We start from the raw sequence: 16,157 nt of genomic DNA on the forward strand, positions 1-16,157 counted from the left end.
ATTTGTTTTCTAAAATGTAAATTTGTTTTCTGAAATGTTATTTTGTTTTCCAAAATGTAAATTTGTTTTCTAAAATGTAAATTTGTTTTCTAAAATGTAAATTTGTTTTCTAAAATGTAATTTTGTTTTCCGAAATGTAAATTTGTTTTCTAAAATGTTATTTTGTTTTCCAAAATGTAAATTTGTTTTCTAAAATGTTATTTTGTTTTCCAAAATGTTAATTTGTTTTCTAAAATGTAAATTTGTTTTCCAAAATGTAAATTTGTCTTGAGCTTTGTAAAAGTGTTTCATTCTTTGTAATGTTGCATTGCACTTCCCGGCCACCATACTTAATAGTAGACCTACTCTGCAGTAGAGGAATAAATTCTGTAGTCAACATAGCAAGGACATGTTTTCCATCCTGTTCAGTAATATACATGCTGAGTAAGCACCAGAAGATAAGCTATTAATTTCAACTCAAGGGTAGATTAACGATTTAAACTCCCCCTATCTTACCGAAAATAAAAAATAAAAAGTTGGTGATATCAAATCACAAAACAGAGGCGCCATTTTCTGACGATTAACAGTAATGACCTACGAAATTCACATATGAAAGAACAGAAATAGGCTAGATTGTTATCTGTGAGACCATATTAACTTCATTACCCATTTAAGAGTGGGCCAAATTAAATTTCGGACAGCACCGGCAAAAATGGCAGCCTAGTAGCAGTAAAACAACCTTCATTCACAAATAATTAGGGTAGCACTGCATATTACGACTCGGTAATAAGATGGTAATAGTGGGGTAACAGTGAGATAATAAAGAGGTAATATATAGGTAATAACATGTAATTACCAAAGTAATAACGTGGTAATACATCACAGTAATAAGATGTAATACTGGGGTAATAAGGTGAAAAGGTAACAGATGTAATAACATACAATTACCAATGTTATAAGTAAGAAAGGGTTTGACAATAACCATATGTATATCTAGGTAATGGTAATATACTTATATTTATATTGTAATAACATGGTAATAATGGGGTAATATATGTTGATGTTTTCACAGTATTATAGGCTACTATCAGTGTAATACCTTCCAAATTAGATAAAACTTGTTGGAATTTTAAATTGGTAATTACCATATTATAATGCTGAAATTCATCCACCCTTTATGTTCCAAACATTTCCCTTTTGTTTCAAGGTAATACGTTGTTAATTTATGTTAATGATGTTTAATCTTGTGGCTTCTTACCTGGAAATGCTTCTGGTAGTTTCTGTGTAACAACCATGAATCAGTACCATAAAATGCAAAACTGCCTCTTTCTATTGTTTTACATGGTAATATTAGAATAAAAGAGGTGTAGATATTACCTGGAAACGCTTCTGGTAGTTTGTGTGTAACAACCATGAGTCAGTACCGTAAAATGCAAAACTGCCTGTTTCTATTGTATTTCATGGTAATATCAGAATAACAGAGGTGTAGCTATTACCTGGAAACGCTTCTGGTAGTTTCTGTGTAACAACCATGAATCAGTGCCGCAAAATGCAAAACTGCCTGTTTCTATTTTATTTCAAGGTAATACAATACAAAAAACATTTCATAGTATTGATGCCTTGTATGTAAAACTCCAAAGGAATGCCATGTATGAACAAAGGAATGCCATGTATGAACATCTTTATACTGATATCCATCAATTAATTATTTACTTAACAAAACAAAAATGGCAAAATCACTGTAACCTCAGGCACACCTTATAAATACAAATATTTCCAATAAAACTAAAATCTGCAGCATTCAACTCAAAATTTTAAAATATTTCTGAAATATTAAACAAAAACAAAAATGTAATACCATCACCACTTAATTAGGGCACGAGCGCCGACAGCGGCGAAGGCCCTATTGAAACTGAAGGAATTATTTTCCCGTCAAATGAATTGCCTTTTTGAGGGCCTTAACATATTCAAAAACTCACCAAATTTGGTGGTCGCATCAAGTCTCGTGAACATGTACGTATTTTAAGGATTTCGGGAATAGGCGCACAAAAATGGCTCGCTAGCGCCCCCTAGAAAGTTAAGAAAATTGAGCCCCTGCAGTGCGTTTAACGTAGACTCACGAAACTTGGTACACATATGTAGCATGTTAAGATGTACAAAAAACGTCATTAGAGCCATACCCTAAACCCAACAGGAAGTCCGCCATTTTGATTTAAAAGTTCGAAATTAGTGCGATTTTGGCCATTTCCACTTGTCGTACTTTAACGAACTCCTCCTAGAGATTTCATCCGATCAACTTCAAACTCGGTCTGTGCCATCTTAAGAAGTTAAAGATGAAACGTTAAAAGAAAAACTTTTCGGGCCATTTTGTGCGTTTCGCCGCCGAAACAGGAAGTGGCTGTAACTCGAGTGTTCATTGTCCGATTACCTCGAACCTTTTCAAGATTCATAAGAGTCCAACCCTGAGGACAATTAAAAGCCGATATTTCCTTAAAGCCATAGCGCCACCTAGTGGCAACAGGATGTAGGTCTAAAAGTCAAGGTGCTATACTTTAACGAACTCCTCCTGGAGATTTCATCCGATGGACTTCAAACTTGGTCTGTACCATCCCAACACCTTAACGATGAAAAGTTACTGAAAGAAAATCTTTTCGTCAGACGATGAACAAAGAAGTTGTTGTAACTTGAGTGTACGTTGTCGTACGTTGGTGACTGCATCACCAGAGATTTAACGTTTCATAATGCTGTTACACACTGCTTTCCTGGAGCCAAAGTTGCAGACATCCTGGCTAAAGTTGTGGATCTGACACGCTCATTCCCGACCTCTATTAAACGCATCGTGGTCCACTGTGGACACAACGACATGTCCTATCAGCAATCCAAACGAACAAAGAAAGAGTTTACCACTCTCACTGAGGCTTTAAAAAGCACTGGGAAGTCGGTTTTTATCTCAGGCCCACTCCCATCTCTAGGTCGCGGATCACGCCTCTTTAGCAGGCCACTTTCCTTTAACACCTGGCTCCAGCTTACATGCAGCACTCACAAGCTAGGTTTTATTGACAATTTTAATCTGTTTTATGAAACGTGGCTCCCTGTACAGCAGGGATGGGATCCATCCCAATGCATGCGGAAACCAGGTGCTCCGTGAGAATTCGCACCACGCCTTGCACACTCAGAAATATGATTGACTGTGCTCCTCTGTGCTTGCTCCTTTGGAACAACCCGCTCATAATCCCATAACGACAGTGTCTGTTCCCCGACTGAGATTGGTTAAATAAAACAAAAAAGAGGTGCTATACTCAACAACCTAACTGGAATTAAAACAACCACTGCACTGACAGAACAGAATAGGAAAATCAAATGTGGACTATTAAACATTAGGCGCCCTATCTTGCACCCAGCGCAACTGCCTTTGTACACCGACGCATGTATCATTCCTATTTTACACCCGATGCACAGCGGACTTTTCCCTCCACAGACGCACGTCGGTAAATTAGGGAATGTATTTGCGCTCCCGGGGGCGGTTCAGTGAAAAGAGGAGGCGTGTTCCGGCGCAAACGTTATATGGTGCTATTTCGCAGTTTCAGAAAACAATTCCGCCACTGACCAGAAAAAACCTAGTCTAAAGACAGTGGCGCGTTATTCAGATGCTATTTCAGGAGCAGGAGTCGGTCGGACCGACAAAGGCAAAGTCTCAGGGGAGTAGGACAAAGGCAAAGTCTCTGGGGTACAGGATAAAGGCAAAGTCTCTGGGGGACAGGACAAAGGCATAGTCACTGTGGCGGTCTCAAGGGCGGTGACAGGGGCGCCGGAGACCGACAAAGTCTCAGGGGCGGTCTCTGGGGCGCCGGAGACCGGCAAAGTCACTTGGGCACTGAAACCCGTAACCAAACACTCTGGTAGAGCGCTAGATGCTGACTCTGGGAGAGCGGTGGACGCAGACTCTGGGAGGTCAGTCGTAAGTGGTGGATCTGAGCGGCTGCACGTCAGCGGCGATTCTGGGTGGCTGCACGTCAGCGGCGATTCTGGGCGGCTGCACGTCAGCGGCGATTCTGGGTGGCTGCACGTCAGAGCCGGATCTGGGCGGCTGCACGTCAGCTGAGACTCTGGACGGCTGGACGTCAGCTGAGACTCTGGACGGCTAGCCATGGCGTTCCTCAAGGCTCAGTGCTTGGACCAATTCTATTCTCCTTATATATGCTTCCTCTAGGAAATATCTTTAGGAAACACTCAATTAACTTTCACTGCTACGCAGTCGACACCAAATTATATCTGTCAATTAAGCCAGACGACAGTGGTCAGTTAGCTAAACTTGAAGCGTGCATTAAAGATATAAAATCCTGGATGACCTACAATTTCCTGATGTTAAACTAAAACAAAACTGAAGTTATTGTGATGGGACACAAGCACCTCCGAACTTCATTATATAAAGACATAGCTTCTCTGGATGATATTGCCCTGGGTCCCGCCACCGCTGTCAAAAATCTGGGAGTTATTTTTGATAAGGATATATCCTTCAATGCCCACTTAAAACAAACCTCTAGAACAGCCTTTTTCCATCTTCGTAACATTGCCAAAATTAGGAACATCTTATCTCAAAACAATGAAAACTCCACAACAGACCTAGTTGTGGATGCTGTCGTCATGGTGGTCGATCCACAGCTCCCGAGCTGAAAAACTAGTCCACACAGAGGTGGAGACGACCCCCAACTCGGATAAGGCCTAGAGTCTGGTCGTACTCCGGGGAAAGTGGACTGAGACGACTGGTAGGCCGGACAGGGTGAGAATGCTCCAGAGCGTTGATTTCCTCAGGGAAGCTCTCGCTCTGCGCTCGCCTAAGAAGGACTACCTCGGTGTCCAGTCGGTCCTAAGCAGACAAAGGGAGTGCTGCCGCCCCATGAAGGGACTGGTGAGTAGCCTGCAGTAGGTCAGACCAGGTGTTGTACTGTGTGGGGTCAGGAGCAGATGCATCAAGGACAGTGAGCTGACCACAGAATGTGAATTTCCTGAGCTCACCTGCGTCTTCTGATTTTACTGTGTGGATAGCTGGCCATTGAGCAGGGTGATCAAACAGGAATTCTGGTCCATTCTTCCAGCGGGTAGGTTGTGTCAGCTGACGTAGTGACTTTCCCCTAGTGATGTCATCCGCCGGTTTCTGCTCAGAAGAGACGTACCTCCAGCTAGTATCATCTGTGAGCTCCTGTATTTCGCCTATACGCGTTACAACAAACACTTTATACTGAGACGAGTCGGAGTGGATCCAGCTGAGTACAGTCGTAGAGTCTGACCACATTGTTGTCTGCCTAATAGGTATGGTGAGCTCAGTATGTAGCAGTTTGGCCAGTTGAGCTCCAGTCAGTGTGGCACTGAGCTCCAAGCGGGGCATGGAGAGCTGTCTCCGTGGAGCAACACGGGATCTGGACATAATGAATGACACGTGTACATGTCCTTCATTGCCTTCAGCACACAGATAGGCGACAGAGTCATACGCCTTCTCTGAGGCGTCACCAAAGACATGCAGGTACACAGGAGAGTGATCAGGATCGAGGCTGACTGGCATGTAGCACCGAGGCATGTCAATGTGATGGAGATGAGATAGCTCGTTCTCCCATGATTGCCATACAGAGAGGAGTACACCGGTGATAGGCTAGTCCCAGCCTTGCTCATTCCTCCAGAGAGCCTGGATCAAGACCTTAGCCCGCGTGGTGTAGGGGATAATGTATCCGAGGGGATCATATTGTGATGCCAACACTCTGTATACATTCCTCAGTGTAGGCTCCGTGGCTACTGCTTGGCGGTGCTTATAACCGATGGTGTCAGATGGGCAGTGCCACCGGAGACCTAGTGTTGACTCCTGGGGATCAGCTCTGTCTGCAGTCAGCCACAGCTCGCAGCCCTCTGACCTTGTCTCTGGGGGAGATGATCGATGACCTCTGGTTGATTGCTCGCCCATTGTCTCATATTTAATCCACCATCAGCGAGCAGGACTCTCATCTTGTCGATAAGCTGTTTTGCCTGTGGTGTAGAACGAAGAGACTGCACGCAGTTATCCACGTAAAAGGAGTTGATGACGGAGTCCAGTACCTCTTGGTTGCCAGAGCTGTTGTCCTTGGCATGCCGTTGCAGTGCGTATATAGCACAGCACGGACTGCAGGCAGTGCCGAAGGGTAGGACACGCCATTCGTAGATATCAGGGTTACGGTCTCTCTCCATATCCCGCTAGAGGAAGCGGAGAAGTGGTTGAGCTTCAGGAAGGAGCCTAATCTGATGGAACATCCCATGGATGTCCCCGCTTATGGTGACTGGATACTCCGTGAACCTGAGGAGCACGCCCAGTAGTAGTGAACCAAGGTTAGGACCAGGAAGCAGGATGTCATTTAGGGCAAGTTGTTGGTATTTGAATGAGCAGTTAAATACCACTCTGGCCTTTCCGTTGTGGTGAACAAGGTGGTGAGGAATATACCATGATTCGTTAGATTGACTTGCCTCATCACTACTGATCTTCACCACATACCCAGCCTTCACCAGCTTGTGTATCTCCTCCTTGTAGACCCTGGCTAGATCTGGGCTGCTGGCCAAGCGCCGCTCAGTAGCTCTTAGGAGGGGCATCACTGCAGTTGGAGGAGCGTGTAGTCTGGGTGCCGCTGCTTTGCGTAGAAGAGGTGTAGCGTGGCGGGCTACTCCATCTACTGTGACCCGAATGGTTTGCTTCTCCAGTGTGTTGATAGCTACCTGGTCTTGCTTGGAACGCACAGCTTCCTTTTCAGATCTGTATGGCAGCGTGGCGATTTGCCAAAGCCTTTCAACGTGCTGATACAGGTCTTGAGCAGGAGACAGGAATGCTGTATGCAGGCAAGAGGCCTCCCTGGTGGGGTTCTGGAGGAAGTTGGTAGGTCCCTAAATAGCCCAGCATAAGGATGTGGATATGGCCACCGGGCCACATGGAGGTCCCATCCGCACAGGGCATACTGGAGTGATTAAATGGGGATGGTCAGAACCAATGAGGAGCATGGGCTGTACTCTATTAAATCCATGTATTGGTACTCCACTCAGATGGTCATACCTCTTCTTGAGGGACTCCGCTGGACATGACTGATCAGCAAGACTCAGCTCATCTGCAGTAAAGGCATGGTGTATGTGGTATTTCACCTGTGTGTTGGTCTGGGGCGACACCTCAAACGATACAGAAGCACCTTTAAGCTTCACAACATCCTGTCGAATGGTTCTAAGGGGCAAGATTTCTTCCACCTTGCAGAGACCAAGATGTTTGGCGGCAGCTGAATGAATGAATGAATGAAAACTTTATTAAACAACAATCAACAAGAGGTGTTGAAAAGGATAAAAACACAATAAAGCCCAAAGGCTTGTTTCCATTGTGGTCCTTAAGATGGAAGGGGAATACAACACATGGACTAAAAACACTGAGGACAAAGGGGAAAGGGGTCAACTAATAATCAAAACAGACAAATAAAACAGATCTAAAACACAATGGAAAACAGGGACTAAATTCCCTGACAGACATACAGACACATAAACAGACAATACAGTACAAACAACAGTACAATATTCCTAGTAGTTCAAGGATCTTTTGAGTTTGTTTATGGGCTTGATAACCATTTTTTTATTGAAGATTTAAAATGAAAGTAGGAGGAGCTCAACAATTTAAGGTTGGAAGGTAAGCCATTCCACAAGACGAGTATAGGAAAGAGTACTTTCTCATACAGATCTTAAAACAGCAGGGCCTGTAATCTGTGGAACTCCCCCTAGTGGAATAGCTATGCATATCACTAATTTTTGAAAAGTAATTACATAAATACTTGGGTGCCAGGTTATTTCTTATCTTATAAACTAAACACAGTTTAAGTTGGGAAACTCTCTCCTCCACTCTGAGCCACCTAAGACTGGAGAAATGGTCAGAGAGAAGATGAGTTCTAGGATGGAGTTTAAGAACCACTCTGATCAGTTTATTTTGAAAGATCTGTAGCTTGTCTTTGAGGCTTTTAGTAATGCCTGTATACCAAGATGTACAGGCATAGTCAAGATGGCATTGAACAAGGGCATCAGCCAGGATTTTCAAGGTGTTACTATCTAAGAGGCTGGATATTCTTGCCAGGAACTTAGTCCTTTGGCTTACCTTTGAGATAATTTTTCGGGCCATAAAATCCCCTGATAGTTTGTTGTCCAATATACAGCCTAAGTAAGTGACCGCTTCCTGTGCCGTAATTTCAACATCATCTACGACTACCCTAAACCCCATAGACTTTTTCAGTTTAACTCTGGACCCAAAAAGAATTGACTCTGTTTTGCCCAGGTGGAGAGATAGCTTGTTGTCTGTTAACCAAACACTGAGGTTAAGGAGCTCTAAACTAAGCAACCTTTCCACCTCTGATTTCTCTTTATGAGAGACTAAAATAGCTGAATCATCTGCAAATAAAAATAAATTACAAGTTATAGCAGATGGCATATCATTAACATATAACAAAAAAAAGAGAGGACCCAAAATGCTCCCCTGGGGAACACCACACGTTAATTTAAGTGGTGAGGACAAGGTCCCTTCCACATCTACCACCTGTTCTCTGCCAACCAGGTATGACCTCACCCACTGCAGAGAAGTACAAGAAAATCCCAGAGCTTTGAGTTTGTTTAAAAGGATATCATACTGAACCATATCAAAGGCCTTTTGAAGGTCTATTAACACCAAGCTGGAAGGATAATGGTTCGTTCAGAGCCGTCATCCAGTACGGCATTTGTATTCAGGGTCTTGCCTCCATTGTGAAGCCGAACAGGGACTACTTTCAGCAGGACACGACTGGAGTGGCTAGCCTGGCCCACATAAACCATGCTGGAGGAGTTGCTAACTGTGAGGATGCAGTGATTGGCTTTGAGTGCAACCTCATGTAGGACGATGAGGTGTTGCTCATTACAGGTGGAGCATGGCTTCTTTAGGGTACATGTCTCTGGTTTATGTCCGCGGCCACATCTCCAGCATTTGTCCTTCTCCTTTATCCAGTTAGCCTTCTCAGCTGTGTTGAGCTTAGCGAACTCAGCACAGGCACTGAGGTAGTGTTCCTGATTGGAACAGTAGGGACAGTATGGTTTAAAGAGCTCTCGCTTCTTAGTAGAGGACTGACCTGGCTTGGGATTGGCTCCAAATGTATCAGAGCTATGAAGTGGCTCAGAAGCCTCTGGTCGGTTGGTGATGTAGACACTGGCAGACTTAGACTTCTGGGGCCTTGATGTCTTGTCCTTACGCTCTATCTGTGCAGATTCCATCCTGGATGCTTCGGTAGCTCTCCTACCTGATACCTGTATGGCTTGTGCTTTTCTCTCCAACCACACAGCAAAGTCAGGGAGCATGTATGTGCTATCAGTGCCACTGCGGATGATCCCCTGTGATATGCAGTACTCAGCAAAGCAGTCTCTGTAGTTGGCAGGCAGCTTACTAAGCAGAGTGTCTACGTGAGAGCCACATCTCAGCTCGGCTCTGGAGGGACCATCCATAGTGCCTAACAGGCCCACCAAGGTACTAACAGCTGATGAGAAATCTTCAAAGGCTTGTGCATTGCCTGGCTTGATAGGAGGGGAGTGAGAATGGCTTTCAGCTCTCCTTGAACAAGCTGGCGTGGCTGGCCATATCACTGTTCTAGGGCTTGCATGGCGCTAGTGTATGGGGTTGGATCGTTCACATACCTCTTCGCCACCTGATAAGCATTTGGTAGTTTGAGGAGGTCTAGTAGCACCTGGTACTTATAATAAATGTTTGTGTGGGCCAAGCACACTGAACCACATCCATGGGGCCGCTTTGATAGGGGCAACAAGGAGGTAGCCATCAACGTTGAGCCCCCCACCTCCCCTCACACACCACCCATACAATGTTACTGTTATTACAGTGCACATATCTATAAATACTGTACATATCTGTCTATATTGTTCATACTGCATATCCATGTGTTCTGCTCTTATAATGCTACTGTTAATACACTGCACATAGCCTTACTGTAAACCATACCACTTGGTTAACTGTATACTACTGTCTACACTTCACTATGCCATATACTGTTTATACTACACTACCTGTCTATACTGTACTTTTTGCACTTGTGGTTAGACACTAACTGCATTGAATTGTCTCTGTACTTGTACTCTTCACAATGACATTGAAGAGAAATCTAATCTAAAGGTGTCTTGACACCTTCCTTATCAATATTCACTGTGTAGGCCACTGACTTTAAATATATATCATTATAAAGTTCTACCACATAAGTAAAAAAAACACATGACATTTCTGTCAAAGTATGTCTACTTGAAGTGTCTACTGTGTGTTTCAATAATGAATATTGAATCATTTGGTTAATAATATTGCTTTATTAAAAGTTGAAATAGTAAAACACAAATAAAAACATTATATAAAAAAGTAATAATAATAAATAAAAAATCCCTATCTCTGTTAAGGCTGTATATATGACCCAGAACACCACTCAGGACACAGATAAACAGTTCAAGTATTTATTAGGCATAAATACTCAGAGGAGATGAACAATCAACCCAGCTAACAGGGAACGTTCCCAGAACTTTCACTCAAAAGTTGGGTAAATGTTAGTATAAAACGTTTTTAGAACGTTATTGGAACATCTTTATCACGTTATTTGTGAATGATGAAAGTTCCCACAATGTTGATAGAAAATGTTCTTAGAACGTTATCGGAACGTCTTTATCACGTTATTTGTGAATGATGAAAGTTCCCACAATGTTGATAGAAAACGTTCTTAGAACAACGTTATCAGAACGTCTTCATCACATTATTTGTGAATGATGAAAGTTCTCACGTTTGTTTTTTTTTAAGATTATTTTTTGGGCATTTTTAGGCCTTTATTTCCACAGGACAGATGAATACATGAAAGGGGAGAGAGAGGGGGAATGACATGCAGCAAACACTGCATGAAAAGTGGGATTTTCGTCAGTATGCGGCACTGTAGATTGTCGTGGAACTTCAGGTTTAGGGCTGTATACGGCAATTTACAGGCAACACCGAAAACTGCCGGAAATTGACGTGGGCCTTGCTTGGCAGTTGTCCCCCCATGACCCCCCCTCCCTCTAATTCTAGGGGAGGCTTTAACATGTAAATGAAAATGCTGTGAGCTATACAAATGCAAATCAGGGTAGCAGCAGGGGGAGTTTTACCCCAGGTGACATTTTTCTAAAAGGTATTAAAGGTCCAATATGTAATATTTGTACTGTAATAAATCCAAAAATGACACCAATGCCTCATCAGATATTAAGGAAACATGTTAAACTGAAATACTATCTTTTCTGACAACAATGCTAATTTCAGTATTTTTTCTTTTTGAAATTTACATTCCGTGACGGAATTTATGTTTATGTTTTGATCTGTGTGTTGTTATCAACGGCCCAATTTGACAGCCAGGCCGGGTTGCCAGATATACCTGTAAAAACGTAAACCCAGCGCGCTACAGCTGTAACGTTAGTACAGCCATGAAAGCAGCAAACAAACAAACAGGATCAATGGAGATAGATTCTACCCGACCTAAAAAAAAGAAAACAGCATGTTTCTAACAGTTGCGTGACCAGAGACATAACAACCCCCTTGTAAATATTGGAGATGTATTTGAAAGATGGAGACAGCTTAGAGCCCAAAAGGACGCAGAGTTGGCTTATTTTCTCCTGAACCGGTAAGCATTAGCTTCAGGCTAATTTATCATAGCTACTAGGGACGGGCATTTTTTGTCATTTCAACATTTGTGTTCTCACATTGAATTATATAGCTAGAGTACCCGAGTTGGTTACTCGCAAAAACAATTGAGACACAGCCAGTAAAGTGATCCCGACTGGTCCTGGCTAACGCCGCCATGCTAACCCTGCTACCTGTTAACGTTACCGGAGAACCAGGCAAGCAGCCCACGGCTGTTTACAGCGTGTAGCCTCGTCAGCGGCTGGAGCCGACAACGGTGAGTTATTTTAAGCCACGAGAGGGGGGCTGTAAATCGGAAAGAGAGGACTGTGAGTGTGCAGTGCTCTGAGTGATTTTTGCCATAATTCTAAGCCAATGAAGTGTGTTCCGTCGGTAAGGTAGTGGTATATTTAGCGTTTCGTATTGTAATTCTAAGCCGAGGAAGTGTGCCTGACTGGCGTGTGGAGAGGACAGTGAGGTTGTTGTGTTTTTAGCGGTTCATACTGTAATTTTAAGCCGAAAAAGTGTGTCTGTCAATTGGTTACAGAGCTCCGCGTGAGCACGGGCTTTTAGGACTGTCAATATAGCCAGCATCTACCGTTAGCTACTCCGCTGTGCTGTGGAGTAATGTCTGGCTATGTGAGAAAAGTGTCTAGCAACGTTGTTGTGAATGCTGCTGTCTCAGCCTGGCAACCCCCGTGAACTTCGAGTCTGGGCAGGAGGTGGCGGGGGAAATGACTCTCCAGTATTTTGAATTGGTAGTGCAGTAACTATTTTAACCGCTAGCTGCCAGTATTACACACAATATTACATATTGCACCTTTAACTTAATTTTAAGAAAATCTCTTAAAATAGATCAGACTCAGTATAGCCTAATTGTAGACTCTTCAATTTTAGCTTGAATTGATTTATTTAATGAAAGTATGCTCAGGCCAGCTGACAGTCTTGCTTGGGCCCGGGACGAGATAAGCTTAGATGGGCCCCCCGCGCCCAGATCTCTCCTTTTTCCTTGCTCTTCCTCTCCCCTGCTCTTCCTCTCCTGTTCTCTCCTCTCCTGTTCATCTCCTGTACCTCTCCTCTGCTCTTCCTCTCCTGGTCCTCTCCTCTCGTCTTCCTCTCCTGCTCCTCTCCTATGCTCTTCCTCTCCTCTGATCTTCCTCTAATCTGATCTTCCTCTCCTCTCCTCACATCTCTCACTGAAATTAATGTGATCAGTCTCTGATCCATCCTGCTCAGACTCTCCGACAGGGCAGCGGGCCCCTCCCGCATCTCTCTCTCTCTCTCTCTCTCTCTCTCTCTCTCTCTCTCTCACCGGTAGCCTGACTCTGTCCCTCCGTTGCGAGGCAGCGGGCCCCTCCCGCATCACTCTCTCTGTCACCTGACAGCAGCTGGATCTCTCTCCTCTCTGTCTCATCCTCTCTGACGGAGCTACCAAACTCAACTCTTTCTGTAAAAGAGAACGTGTTGTGTCAGGCTTTTATACAAGCTAATGGACGTTAACATGAGAGCTGGCCTGTTAGCTTACGTTACATGGCTCGTAAACGTTGGCTGCGCTGTTTTTTTACCTTGCGCTACGTTGACAGTTCCAGCTTCACCATCACCACCTTTTTTAAAAAAAATTTGTTTAGAAAATCTCTAAGGCCTCTATTTTCTTCTTCTCTTTTCCTTCCTTTTCTGAGCACCGGACTTGTGCTGACCGGACATTTTGAGCATACTGAACTTCAAATCTACTGAAAACAACATCAACTTTTGATAAGTGGCCAAACCATTTTTGTGTTGGGGGTGGGAGGGTTCTTGACCACTATTTCAAGGACAATTAGGAAGAAAACAAATAAAAAGCTTTTATGTAACTCAAATATTACATATTTTTTTCCACAAATAGGCCTATTTAAAAAATTTTTTTTCAATTATTCCATAATTTAATGAGGGCCCAGTTCTGGGCCCCCAGTTCTGGGCCCCCCCCCCTACTGTGGGCCCGGGACAACAGACCCGTTTGTCCCCCCCTATCGGCGGGCGTGGTATGCTAGATTAATTACTGTGTATGTCATTAGTAATGACTAATGTTATGTAAAAAAGATACACAAAATAATTTATTGCAAGAATTAGTTTTAATCAGGCTTTGCCACTAAGGTAAAATGTGCATTCCATGCTCCTAGAACTCAATCTTGCATAGAGACTACAGTGACCTTTCCGTACTGCCTGTTCTGCGATGCGCAAGATACGTATTGATAATACTGTTTTATGACCTGCCTGATCTGTTCCACGCTAGCCTCCACCGGGAAGCTAACGTTAGTTTAGCTAACAGCTAATTCGGCTAACCGCTAGCTGACAGCTAGATTCAGTCTAAAATAATGTTAAGTCAAACTTAATGGGAAAAGCAGGCTACAGCTGAATTAAGACTTTACAGTAATAACAATAAAGACAAGTATTGACTGATTGTATTTTAAATGAGCACAAGTAAAGTAGAACTGACGTAACAGCTGTTATATATGTTAACGTTCATTTTTTAAGTCTTTTAAAGTTATTACATGTTGTCTCAGCTAGCGGTTAGCCGAATTAGCTGTTAGCTAAACTAACGTTAGCTTCCCTGTGGAGGCTGTCGACCGGAAGCGTGGAACAGATCGGGAAATTGTGACGTTGTTCCTACTACGCAATTATGCGCATGCGCAGAACGGCAGTACGGATTAGGTACTGACAGCCGGACTTGGGAATTAGAGTCCGAGAGTTAGAGCAAAAACTTCCGAAATATGGGAATATTTCAGGCCAACTGGTAAAAGAGTTGTCTGTACACTCTGTCAAACTTCACTTGGAAACACACAGGAGTTGTTCAAGACGTTTTGGTTTTTTTTCTCTCCTCCATATCACCTCCGGGGCTCCAAACGTTCAAGCTCACAGAAAAGGAAAAGACAACGTAAGTATATGATTATTAATGAAACGGCGAGCTAGTTTGTACTGTTTATTAACTCTTGATCGTACAATGACTGTCTTTGGATGTTAAACAGGCTACTTAGACTTGGCAGTAATGTTTTAAAGCCCACCAAGTTTAAAAGCGAGCAGCACAGAGCTGTGTGCCTGGGCAGCCTGGCTGCTTTCAGCGCCATTCATTATTGAGGCAGAGCTACGCGGGTGAGTTGTTTTATAAAAGTGTATTTTTTTGGTCTTGTAATTTACAGAAAGCAGTCCGCCGTCTTCACAACTCTGAGACAAACTGTAGCAGGCGCTATGAAACAGAGCAAGGGTAAGATTTAAAGAATATGCTTTCATTGAATGAACTTCATTAATTATTCTGTAAAAGGACATAGATACAGTACAGGCCAAAAGTTTGGACACACCTTCTCATTCAATGCGTTTCCTTTTTATTTTCATGACTATTTACATTGTAGATTCTCACTGAAGGCATCAAAACTATGAATGAACACATATGGAATTATGTACTTAACAAAAAAGTGTGAAATAACTGAAAACATGTCTTATATTTTAGATTCTTTAAAGTAGCCACCCTTTGCTTTTTTATTAATAAGGGAAAAAATTCCACTAATGAACACTGACAAAGCACACCTGTGAAGGTAAAACCATTTCAGGTGACTACCTCATGAAGCTCATTGAGAGAACACCAAGGGTTTGCAGAGTTATCAAAAAAAGCAAAGGGTGGCTACTTTGAGGAATCTAAAATATAAGACATGTTTTCAGTTATTTCACACTTTTTTGTTAAGTACATAATTCCATATGTGTTCATTCATAGTTTTGATGCCTTCAGTGAGAATCTACAATGTAAATACTCATGAAAATCAAAAGGAAACGCATTGAATGAGAAGGTGTGTCCAAACTTTTGGCCTGTACTGTACGTTAATAGATATATCGATCTTAACCGTACTTTTTTTTTTTTTTTACAGACTAACCTTGCCTCATAGGCCGTGACCTATATTTGCTCTGAGCTGTCTGCAAGTCCAGATACATTACGCTGATAATTAACGCCATTGTGTGTAAGTAATTTTTACTTTTTCATCTTTTCTTGTTTAATTTTACTGTGACTTATGTTTTTTCATTCATACCACTCTCATTTAATTGTTTTCTAGCTGCCTGTAAGACATATTACCAGACAGCACGCAGGAACAGGTAGAAACAACAAGATGTTGCATCGCGGGCAGAAGCTGTGAAGAGTTCAGCTCGGAGTCGGTCGTGAAGAAAAGAGGGTAAGATTAGATCCGTTTTAGGTTTATGTGAATATTTTTCAGTTGCATTGATAGATGTGTTGTGTACATAAGCAGTGCATTGCGCAGTACTGATTGTCTGATTTATTGATTAATTTTACAGCTGCTGGAAGCGAGACAGAGTGTGCTGGCTGCGGGTGAGGTGGACATTTGGAAGTGCCCCACCTAGACATACAGGACAACACATCACAGACGTCTGCAAAATAGACCGAATTCAGACCAAATGCTGCTGGTTACCTACAGCTCCGAGGCGGCCATGGGTTAGGGATTGACGGTGC

At 42.9% G+C, this 16,157-nt stretch overlaps 1 protein-coding gene and 1 long non-coding RNA gene across 2 annotated transcripts in view; one reads left to right on the forward strand and one right to left on the reverse strand.

Annotated features, from left to right (window-relative positions):
• The window catches only part of LOC120572607 (low affinity immunoglobulin gamma Fc region receptor II-like), a 243,189-nt gene that overhangs the window by 47,431 nt on the left and 179,601 nt on the right, over window positions 1-16,157 (reverse strand). The gene's annotated exons all lie outside the window — the stretch shown is intronic.
• LOC120573036 lies at window positions 14,850-16,136 on the forward strand. Its single transcript, XR_005641610.1, has 4 exons — window positions 14,850-14,906; window positions 15,562-15,651; window positions 15,745-15,861; window positions 15,983-16,136. It is a non-coding gene; the product is annotated as an uncharacterized LOC120573036 (long non-coding RNA).

Source organism: Perca fluviatilis, chromosome 14, assembly GCF_010015445.1.
Source record: "Perca fluviatilis chromosome 14, GENO_Pfluv_1.0, whole genome shotgun sequence".
Classification (NCBI taxonomy): domain Eukaryota; kingdom Metazoa; phylum Chordata; class Actinopteri; order Perciformes; family Percidae; genus Perca; species Perca fluviatilis.